The sequence below is a fragment of the Leucoraja erinacea genome, chromosome 2 (genome assembly GCF_028641065.1).
Source record: "Leucoraja erinacea ecotype New England chromosome 2, Leri_hhj_1, whole genome shotgun sequence".
Classification (NCBI taxonomy): domain Eukaryota; kingdom Metazoa; phylum Chordata; class Chondrichthyes; order Rajiformes; family Rajidae; genus Leucoraja; species Leucoraja erinaceus.
Genome location: NC_073378.1, coordinates 105,405,998 through 105,417,337, shown reverse-complemented (window position 1 = coordinate 105,417,337; position 11,340 = coordinate 105,405,998).

Sequence of the window (11,340 nt, the reverse complement as noted above, 5' to 3'; positions counted from 1 at the left end):
ACCCGCTCCGGCTGGGATATCTGAATTGACTGGGGTATCTTAAGAGACAGGTCTGAGTAGGGAACAGTACAAAGAGGGGGAGTACTGTATCGTTGCTGAGGGTGCGATTGGAAAGACGCTTTAACAATCGGCATCGAAAACCAGCGCGAAGCAGACACGTGCTGAAACACAGTACCTAGCAGGTTGGAAGGAGAGAAGCCTAGGGGGTTGAAGGCCCCGCGTGTGTGAGTAGTATCTAGAACTTTAGATAAGTTCAAGGACTCCGTAACGGTGCTGGGAACCCAGTGTTGGAGTATAGTTGGCTAAAGAAAATATTCTGGGGCAACACTGAGGATTGAAATTAAGCTCCCTTTCTATTATAATTCCTCAAATTAGTGGGAAGGGAGCTAAAATAGTGGAGTACGGTAATTACGAAAAGGACTAAATTCTTTGATTTATCTATATTACTAAAAGTCTCATCTTGACCACTTCCTCTTGTTCTGTATATTGATTTTAGAAAAAACACTGCCACTTACTGTGATTTTTGGCCATCTTACTCAGAGTCCCCTTCCACTGTGCAGGACAAGAAGATATTGCCCATCGATGAAAAATAAAAGAGTTAATAGTGTTTAAAAAATGTTGAGATTCTCTCTCCTGAAGGCCATGCCCCTTCCGGAGGGACTATAAAACCCGGAAGTGTGGAGGTTCCTCAGTTCTCTGCAAGATGGAGGAGCGAGAGGCAATTCTCAGTCTGAGCAGTGAATGACACTGAACACATGTCTACTAAACTGTGAGTGGTTTGAAAGTGCTAACGCTGTGTTGCCTTTGGTTTGAAAGTGCTAACGTTGTGTTGCCTTTAGTTTGAAAGTGCTGAAGCTGTAGATCACTTTTATGAAGATATGCCTGCCTTAGAGCCAATTTCCCCAAGATCAAATTGGAGAAGAAATAAAATACTGGGACCAGCCCAATGCTATACTTGTGGTGGGACAGGACATTGAAGTAGGGCATGTCGGACCAGGGGAAGAAGTGAAGGAGGGGGTCAGAGAAGAGATTCTCGGGATCAAAGAGACTCTTGTGATCATAGAGATTGCAGAGATCAGAAGAATCAAGGAGATTTCAAAGATCAGAGAGAGCAGAGAGTGAGCTGGCCAGGAAATCAGGGACCAAGAAGACAGACACCTTTTTCTCAGACCAATCCATTTTTGCAGTCCTGATTAGCCAGCCAGTCCTAAGTCAATGGACAAGATTGCCTGACCCCTATCCCTGGACTAATCCAAATAATGTATCAAGATAAAGAAATTAGACATACCATCACAATAATTACTGAAAATAGTACAAGGAAGAATTTAATGAAAGATACTCCCGAATCAAGGAAAAATGATAGACAGCCCCATATTTCAAGACAAGGGGAAGCAACAGAGAAACGAAGAAGGGAAACAAAGTAATTGCTATTGATGTGAGGGAAAGAACTGGGAAATAAGATTTTGGCACTAGTGATAGGAAAGGAGGGCACTGCGGAATACGCTGAAGTGCCTGTGAATCCATGGAAACAAACTGCAAAGGTTGCTCCACATATTACCAGAAAAGTAAACTTTCAAGCGAGTGCAAAAGATCTAGGAGCAATGGTGAAAAAGGCAATTAACGTGGCAGACCCGAATAAGTACAAAGAGCAGAACTTGTCTAACCAATGTGCTGTCCTTGGGGATTCTGTCAATCCCCAAGGCCAGTTGTTGCCCGGCTACGCCAGCATCTGGGGAGTGAGGTATGTGAGTATGTGGACCTGCATGTGTGGGCAGAAGCCGCAACTCAGGTAGGATGTGTTCGCATTGATCCCATCCAAGTAGCTCTCCAGTAAGGGATGACACTGCCTTCGATACAACAGTACCCATTGAAATCACAGGCCACAGCATACACAAGTTAATTTGGGGATTGCTGGAACAAGACATCTTAGTAAAATGTCAGTCTATTTGCAACACACCAATCCTTGCAGATCCGAAACCAGGAAAGGAAGGCAAGTACAGATTGGTCCAAGACCTAAGATCAATTAATGCTAAGATCAATTAATGTAGAACCGCTCCATGCTCTAGTGCCAAACCCTGCTCACATCTTAGCTCTAATCCCAGCCGAAGTAAGAATCTTTTCAATAGTAGACCTGCAACATGCCTTCTTCTCATTGCCACTACATAAGAACAGCCAATATTTGTTTGCTTTCATGTACAAGGGCCAGCAATACACTTTGAATACCTCAGGGATTCATCAATTTGCCTACCTTGTTTTCCCGATGTCTACAGGAACAATTGAGTACTTTAAATTTTAGACTAAGGAAGCAGAAGAGGCTTTTGAGAACTTGAAGAAATCATTGATTAAGGCCCCAGCATTGGGAAGACCACTTCATGATAGACCCTTCCAACTTTATTGCACTATTCTCACTGAATGCTCGACTGCAGTCCTCACTCAAAGACATGAGGATAGGCATAGACCAGTGGCTTATTATTCATCTAAACTACTAAATCCCAAGGGCCTGATGGTCTGCATCCCAGGGTACTTAAGGAAATGACTCTAGAAATCGTGGATGCATTGGTGATAATTTTCCAATGTTCTATAGACTCAGGATCAGTTCCTATGGATTGGAGGGTAGCTAATGTTATCGCACTTTTTAAGAAAGGCGGGAGAGAGAAAACAAGGAATTATAGACCAGTTAGCCTGACATCGGTGGTGGGGAAGATGCTGGAGTCAATTATAAAAGATAAGATAGCCGAACATTTGGATAGCAGTAACAGGATCGGTCCGAGTCAGCATGGATTTACGAAGGGGAAATCATGCTTGACTAATCTTCTGGTATTTTTTGAAGATGTAACTAAGAAAATGGACAAGGGAGAGCCAATGGATGTCATGTACCTGGACCTTCAGAAAGCATTTGATAAGGTCCCACATAGGAGATTAGTGGGCAAAATTAGGGCACATGGTATTGGGGTAGAGTGCTGACATGGATAGAGGAGTGGTTGGCAGACTGGAAACAAAGAGTAGGGATTAACGGGTCCCTTTCAGAATGGCAGGTAGTGACTAGTGAGGTACCGCAAGGCTCGGTGCTGGGACCGCAGCTATTTACAATATTCATCAATGATTTGGATGAAGGGATTCAAAGTAACATTAGCAAATTTGCAGATGACACAAAGCTGGGTGACAGTGTGAACTGTGAGGAGGATGCTATGAGAATGCAGGGTGACTTGGACAGGTTGGGGGAGTGGGCAGATGCATGGCAGATGAAGTTTAATGCGGATAAATGTGAGGTTATCCACTTTGGTTGCAAAAACAGGAAGGCAGATTACTATCTAAATGGCGTCAAGGGGTGTACAACGGGATCTGGGGGTCCTTGTACATCAGTCTATGAAAGTAAGCATGCAGGTACAGCAGGCAGTGAAGAATGGCATGTTGGCCTTTGTATCAAGAGGAATCGTATATAGGAGCAAATAGGTCCTTCTGCAATTTTACAGAGCCCCAGTGAGACCACACCTGAAGTATTGTGTGCAGTTTTGGTCCCCTAATTCTTGCTATTGAGGGAGTGCAGTGTAGGTTTACAAGGTTAATTCCAGGGATGGCGAGACTGTCATATGCTGAGAGAATGGAGCAGCTGGACTTGTACACTCTGGAGTTTAGAAGGATAAGAGGGAATCTCATTGAAACATATAAGATTGTTGAGGGTTTAGACATGCTAGAGGCAGGAAACATGTTCCCGATGTTGGGGGTGTCCAGAACCAGGGGCCACAGTTTAAGAATAAGGAGTAAGCCACTTAGAACGGAGACGAGGAAACGCTTTTTCTCACAGAGAGTGGTGAGTCTGTGGAATTCTCTGCCTCAGAGGGCGGTGGAGGCAGGTTCTCTGGATGCTTTCAAGAGAGAGCAAGATAGAGCTCTTAATAATAGCGGAGTCAGGGGATATGGGGAGAAGGCAGGAACGGGGTATTGATTGGGGATGATCAGCCATGATCACATTGAATGGCCGTGCTGGCTCGAAGGGCCGAATGGCCTATTCTTGCATCTATTGTCTATTGTCTATTGATTTATGTTTCGGGGTAAGACCTGCAGTTCTTGTGCTGAGCTTACTCAATGGTAGTATTTGGAAATACAGTTTGTTTACATGCCCAAAGTTGGAGCATGGCTACACAAAGGCCTTGACCTGTCTACAAACTATTCGTCAGGTCCAAGGATCACTTGGCAGATTGAAGCTCTTTAGCCAGAGATTTAGATTTGTCACAGGAACATAATTAGCTGATGGTGTGAGGTTCCATCCTCGTGCCATAGGATGGTTACAATGTTGCCCTGATGTTATTGATTGTAAGTGAACTTAAGAAATATTCAGACACTGCAGACAGAATACTGCTCAGGGTATAGTAAAAATCCTGTCCCACGGTACGAGTTCATTCCAAGAGCTCTCCCGAGTTTGCCCTGATTCGAACTCGGAGATTTACGGTAATGGCCACTCGTCAGTACTCGGGGCTCTCGTGGACATTTTTCATCATGTTGAAAAATCTTCACGAGTATTCCCGTGCTTACCTGCCATTAGCGAGTCTTCCCGAGTACCTGCCGTTAGCGCTAAGAGACGTCCCCGAGCTCCGACGTACCCGCTATGTTCATTCTCCATGCTTACCACGAGTTTGAATTTTTTTTAAACTCGGGAGAGCTCTTGGAATTAAATCGTACAGTGGGACAGGACTATTACTCTGATACAAGAGTCACATCAGGTTTGATTCTCTTAATGTCCAAAAATCGGGATTTTTGGGATATACTACGTGACTGAGCCTCATTGGGTCTCCTGAGCAGAGAATTACAAAAGCTCACTCCCTTCTAGGTGAAGCAATTCATTCTCATCTCGGTCCACTGTTGACACTGTTCCTTTAGGTATCGACACCTCAGCCAGAGGAAACATTCTGTCTGCATTAACTCTATCAAGTAATTTCAGAAATAAGAACTGAGAATGCTGGAAACAGCAGTTCAGGTAAAATCTATGGAAAGAGAAGTGGAGTTGACATTTCAAATTAAATTCCTGATTAATGAAAGCGGATCATTCTGAAACATTAACTCTATTTCTCATTCTATTGCATGACCTGCTGAGTCTTTTCTGTATCTGTAATCTCTTTGATTTTCAAGGCAGGCAAGAGTGTTATATGTTTAATTGAGACCACATCTGATTTCTCTGAGCTCTATTAAAAATAGATCCAATCTGGTTAATCTCATGTTATTAGACAATCCCCTCAACCCAAAACCCACTCAGGTAAATCTTTGTTTCATTCCCATTATGTTTCAGTTGTGATCTCTATCATTGTAATATAATGTCTTCAGTCATGTATTCAAATCTTCTCAAATTAAGATGACAGATATGGTTTGCCACTGAAATTATTTCCAGTGATTTATTAACAAGGCTAATCTATTTGTAATTTTTTGTACCAAAGTGAAATACATCACAAGCACATTTCAGTTATTCTCATTACTTCAAACATTCAATTTCTACAAAATGTTTTGCATTATGTATCAAGTACAATTTTGAAGGCTACAATTGAATTTGCTTTCATCATCTCGATCATTATAATTTGTTGCATAACCAAACATTGCCCTAATTTACCTATGCAATTTTGCCAATCACTTTAATCTGTCATCTTTTTCTCCGTTATCTTCTTGGGTGATTCATCAGAAGTAAGCAGATTCTCATCAGTCATTATCTGCATTTTTCATGATTTTAAACACAGATAGAACTCTATCCTTTTTAATTGCCTATTCTCTTACTGCAAATGACCATCTCACCCTTTCCAATATTAAATTCTATATGTCATGTATCTGCAAATCTCCACAACCTAAGCCCTTTATGTTATTCACTCTCTTCCTCAATATTTACCACACTTAACCATATAACCATATAACAATTACAGCACGGAAACAGGCCATCTCGACCCTTCTAGTCCGTGCCGAACACATAATCTACCCTAGTCCCATATACCTGCGCTCAGACCATAACCCTCCATTCCCTTCCCATCCATATAACTATCCAATTTATTTTTAAATGATAAAAATGAACCTGCCTCCACCACCTTCACTGGAAGCTCATTCCACACAGCTACCACTCTCTGAGTAAAGAAGTTCCCCCTCATGTTACCCCTAAACTTCAGTCCCTTAATTCTCATGTCATGTCCCCTTGTTTGAATCTTCCCTACTCTCAGTGGGAAAAACTTTTCCACGTCAACTCTGTCTATCCCTCTCATCATTTTAAAAACCTCTATCAAGTCCCCCCTTAACCTTCTGCGCTCCAAAGAATAAAGCCCTAACTTGTTCAACCTTTCTCTGTAACTTAGTTGCTGAAACCCAGGCAACATTCTAGTAAATCTCCTCTGTACGCTCTCTATTTTGTTGACATCCTTCCTATAATTAGGCGACCAAAATTGTACACCATACTCCAGAATTGGCCTCACCAATGCCTTGTACAATTTTAACATTACATCCCAACTTCTATATTCCAAGTTTAATCTCAGCTATAAATTTTGACATTGTTTCCTGGACATTCAAGACCCAAAACATACTATATAAGAATGTAGGTAGTACCATTACCAATCCCTGAAGTGTCTCTCTAAAATCAATGGTTGGGAGTTTCTCGTTCAGGGAGGATAGATCCAGATGTTTATTGTGGCATGACCTAGAGTCACAGAGCCACACAAAGCTCCTTTGGCCCACAAATCTGCACTAGCCACCAAGCATCCCACACTATCCCATTTCATTCATCCCAACATTCTCATCAATTTATCGCAGATTCTACTACTCACCTTCACACTTGGGCAACTTACACTGGCCGATTTACCTATTGAGCAGCACGTCATTGCAATGTCAGAGGAAACCAGAGCACCTGGAGGAAACCATGCATTCGCAGGCAGGAACTGCAAACGAGTTCAGGATTGAACCCAGCTCACTCGACCTGTGAGTTGTGCCACTGTGCTCCAAAATAATCAAAAAGTAGACAAAATGCTGGAGAAACTCAGCGAGTGAGGCAGCATCTATGGAGCGAAGGAATAGGTGACGTTTCAGGTCGAGACCCTTCTTCAGACTGATCAAGCAAAATCCTCTCTACAAAGTCATTGTGCTGAATCTTTTTCAGATGTTAACATTTAAGATGGGATTGAATGTTGCAATATTCTCAACAGTGAAGTCCACCAAGGTACATTTGAGTAAGTGTGATTTTTTGAGAGTCCTGTATAGGGCAAGACTGAACTTCAATGAGACTGCAGTCAAGGAGTGATTTCAGTGGTTCAATGGTACTTTATTGAACTTCTGCAGACTTCTACATAGTCTTCATTCCCCATTGTCACATCAACTCAAGTTAAACTTATTGCCATATGCACAAGTATAGTACAGTAAAGGTACAATGACAATTTTGCATGTGGCAGCATCATAGGCATATAGACAAACACACAAAAACTTAAAATATGTATAAATTACATATAGAATTCTGCAAGACAGAACAAAGAAAAAAGTCTGCAAAAATCAACTCTTAGTACAAAACATATTTAGAAAAGATCAAGTTCATGGTAGTGCAAGAGGTGGTCCATAGCATTGCATTGTCAAGGTAGGATTAAGGCTTTGTAAGTCGGTTTAAGAACCTGACAGTTGTTAGAAAGTTGCCATTACAAAACCTGGAGGTGTGGGACTTATACCTCTACCTCCTGCCTGGTGGTAGTAGTGAGAAGAGGGTTGGGATTTTTATGACAGTGCCTCCTTCTTGAGGCAGTTCCTCACCTAGATACATTTGATGGTGAGGAGACACATAATGCTGAAGTAACTCAGCGGGATAGGCAGCATCTCTGGAGAGAAGGAATGGGTGACGTTTCGGGTCGAGATCCTTCTTCAGACACTTTTTTTTTAACATCGGGGAGGCGGTGAAGGTCAGTGGTCCCGGGGAGACGGTGGGAGTCAGCGGCAGTGGTGGTCGTGGTCCTGGGGAGGCGGTGAAGGTCAACAACATCGACAGCTTTTGTGGTCCGAGCCTGGGATAGTTAATGACCCCAGAATTAACGGGAAAGAAAGCTCACAAAGGGATAGGAGAGTATGGCCAAGTGTGGTAGGGATCGTTGTGAATGGTGAGATGTGTAAGGAATTAAAAGTACTGTATTTGAATGTGCGAAGTATAAGAAGTAAAGTAGATGAGCTTGAGACTCAGATAGAGTTTGGTAGATATGACATTGTGGGGATTACCGAGACGTGGCTGCAGGAGGATCGGGTCTGGGAACTTAATATTCAGGGTAATACATCCTATAGAAAGGACAGGCAGGTGGGCAGAGGAGGGGGGGTAGCTCTTCTGGTGAGGAATGGAATTCAGTCCCTTGCGAGGGAAGACATAGGGACTGATGAGGTAGACACGGGGACTGACGAGGTAGACACAGGGACTGACGAGGTAGACACAGGGACTGACGAGGTAGACACAGGGACTGACGAGGTAGACACAGGGACTGATGAGGTAGACACAGGGACTGATGAGGTAGACACGGGGACTGATGAGGTAGACACAGGGACTGACAAGGTAGACACAGGGACTGACGAGGTAGACATAGGGACTGACGAGGTAGACACAGGGACTGACGAGGTAGACACAGGGACTGACGAGGTAGACACAGGGACTGACGAGGTAGACACAGGGACTGACGAGGTGTGCTGTACTCTTCTGTGTTCTATTACAAAGTTGCAAAAGATTTCACACAATGGAACCGTCAAAGTCCTGAACTGTTTATTTTGTTGTGGAAAACTGATTTTGTACAAAATAAAAGTTGCTTCCTTGAAGGATTTCTCTTTATTTTTTGGAAGAAGAGGAGGGTAGAAGAGGCAGATGATCTTTCCCTGTGGATTATAGTTATTTTGAAATCAAATCCAGATGCATAAAAAGAATGCTGATTCGGGCAGGGACTGAAAAAACGTAACCGCTGATTCTATCATCTGCAGGGTCGAAACATATCCTTGTGGCTAGCTGAGAAATAATTGCAATTAACAGTATCTCGCCGTTAATTAATGCTGAAATCGTAGTCTTGCCATCGGTGGAAGTGAAAACGTCTCCATGACTCAATCTCACATCTGCTTTACATCTTTATATTTATTTTCGGAAAGATAAGAAATCTAGTCTGCAACAGAGAGGGGGTGGCGGAGCCGTCTGCTGCTGTTCTATCTGTTTGTCTGGACATGATTTTTCTTGCCCGGTTTCTCTGCTTTTGTGGGTGGAATAAGAAATTCCAGTCGTTATTCGCTCTAGGCTCGAGTCATTTGAGAAGAATTCGCTGATAAAACTGCGCATCTCCGAATCAAAGTCAGGCTGCATTCCAGCTTCTGAGGAACGTTTCTGGAGCTGTGGAACTAACTCCACACGTTAAAGATTGTGGTAGTATTATCTAGAAAACCTTCAACTGTCAACGGAGACATGCAATGCAAGACATGGACAATGCGGGATGTTACTAAGTAACACACTGTATTTTTGACGATGTATGCATCTGATTTCATATGTATATACTTAATTGACAGAAAGGAATTTGGGTATGTGGCATATTTTACAACCCCCAGGTCCTGTTGAGAGGGAGGGGGGCGTTCCTGATCATCTTGGAAATCTCAGACACAATCGCAGCTAACACCACAGTTTATATATAATGACGATTCAGACAGGTCGCAGTACAAAATTATCGGTCCTCAATGAATTATATTTCAATCCAATTAGCATTGTTAATAAAAATCACTAGCTATAAGCAGTAGACAGGCTACATTTGGTTTTAAAACATATTGAACACGTTCCCTTTGGAAGATACAGCCAAGCCTCCACAACACTGCACAGCCCTCCCCCACCCCACCCCACCCCACACGAGTATAATTGGGTTCATGTGGTTTAACTTTGGACCTGTAGTCACAATTCCATTTTTGTTAAGAACTGACAGTTAAATGCGCTTCCGCCAAGCCACGAGTACACTTCGGATGCATTCTGTCCGACGAGACTGAAAGGGTTACCTTTCACGAATGCACTTTAAAAGATAACACTTGTCAGACCACCGGAGCGAGGGCAACTCCGAGGGGCGTTCGCTTTTCAGTGAAAAGGATACACGGGCAAATTTAACAGAAACATTGTTTTTAAAGCGAAATATGTAAGCTTTCCAGGAGTCTATGTGCGTTCAGCCTAACAGAGTGAATCTAACTGTTTTCAGAAAAAATAATGTAGTCGACATTTTGCGTGGAAGAACGAAATGATCCTCATCCTATTGTAACCGATGAAATAATTTGTTGGTTCAGTGTCTGTAGTCAATTTACAATCAAACGGTGTCAAACCATAAAAACTGATGTCGATTTAAATTAAAAAGGAGATTCAACATTAACCGCGCGCGTATTTCTTTTGACGACATGTATGTTTTAACTCGTTTTATTTTAAGATACACAATTTGTTGTCTACTCTGCTTCAACTGCTACCGTTTTGTTGACAACGAGAGGGAGAAGGGAGCATCTCCCTATCCAATGCACCATATACATCTTTATGTCAACTCTTCTCTGCAGAAATCCGTCTTTCTAGCGTGTGTTGGTTTGTAATTTTAACTCCGGGCGTCAGATAACTTGCATGCAAGATCTATTGTTAAGTCGATAATGATATTTAAGAAGTATAAAGTCAAAGGATTTTAAACTATTTTCAATCTGAACGTCAGATTGAGATTGAGACCAAGGAGCCGCGTGAACACTTGGGGTAAGGGCGTGAGCCTCAGATTGGCATCGTCTGAAGTCGTTGTTCTTTCTCCCCACTAATAGTGTGGTCGTTTCTATCAAATCCACTGGAATGTAATGGCTGGCAAGCAGTTGCCACAGACACCAGTATTTCCAGTTGCAAGTTACCGAGGCGGTGATGAACAGAGTTAACATGCACCCAGAGCAAACAATTGAACAGCTCTGCTCATCGGGGTTCACATGCGAAGTAGTCCCTGATTTCTGGCCTTGCCCTAGTGCCAGCAGTTTGTGACATGGTCTCCCACTGTAGAAAGTGGGACAAGTATTAAATACCCCACCACAGCCCCCTAGCGAAGTGAAGCCTGAAATGACAAAGCAGAGGGCTGGATTCAATTAAGAGTTTCTGGAATCGTCATTCCAATGATGCTGTGCCAGTAATCTCCTGGCAGGCGGTGCACATTGGAACATGCCCCTCCAATGGATCTGTTGGGGTTGAGAGTGCTGGACCATTGGGTTTCTATTGGTTAAGGGGATGTCCTGACACGCAGACAGGGATCCTCCTGTACTATAAGAAGGGTACATCACGCTAGAGATTCGGCAGGAGGGTTCTGTAAAGTCTGGAGTTATCATCGCCTGTTTTATTCT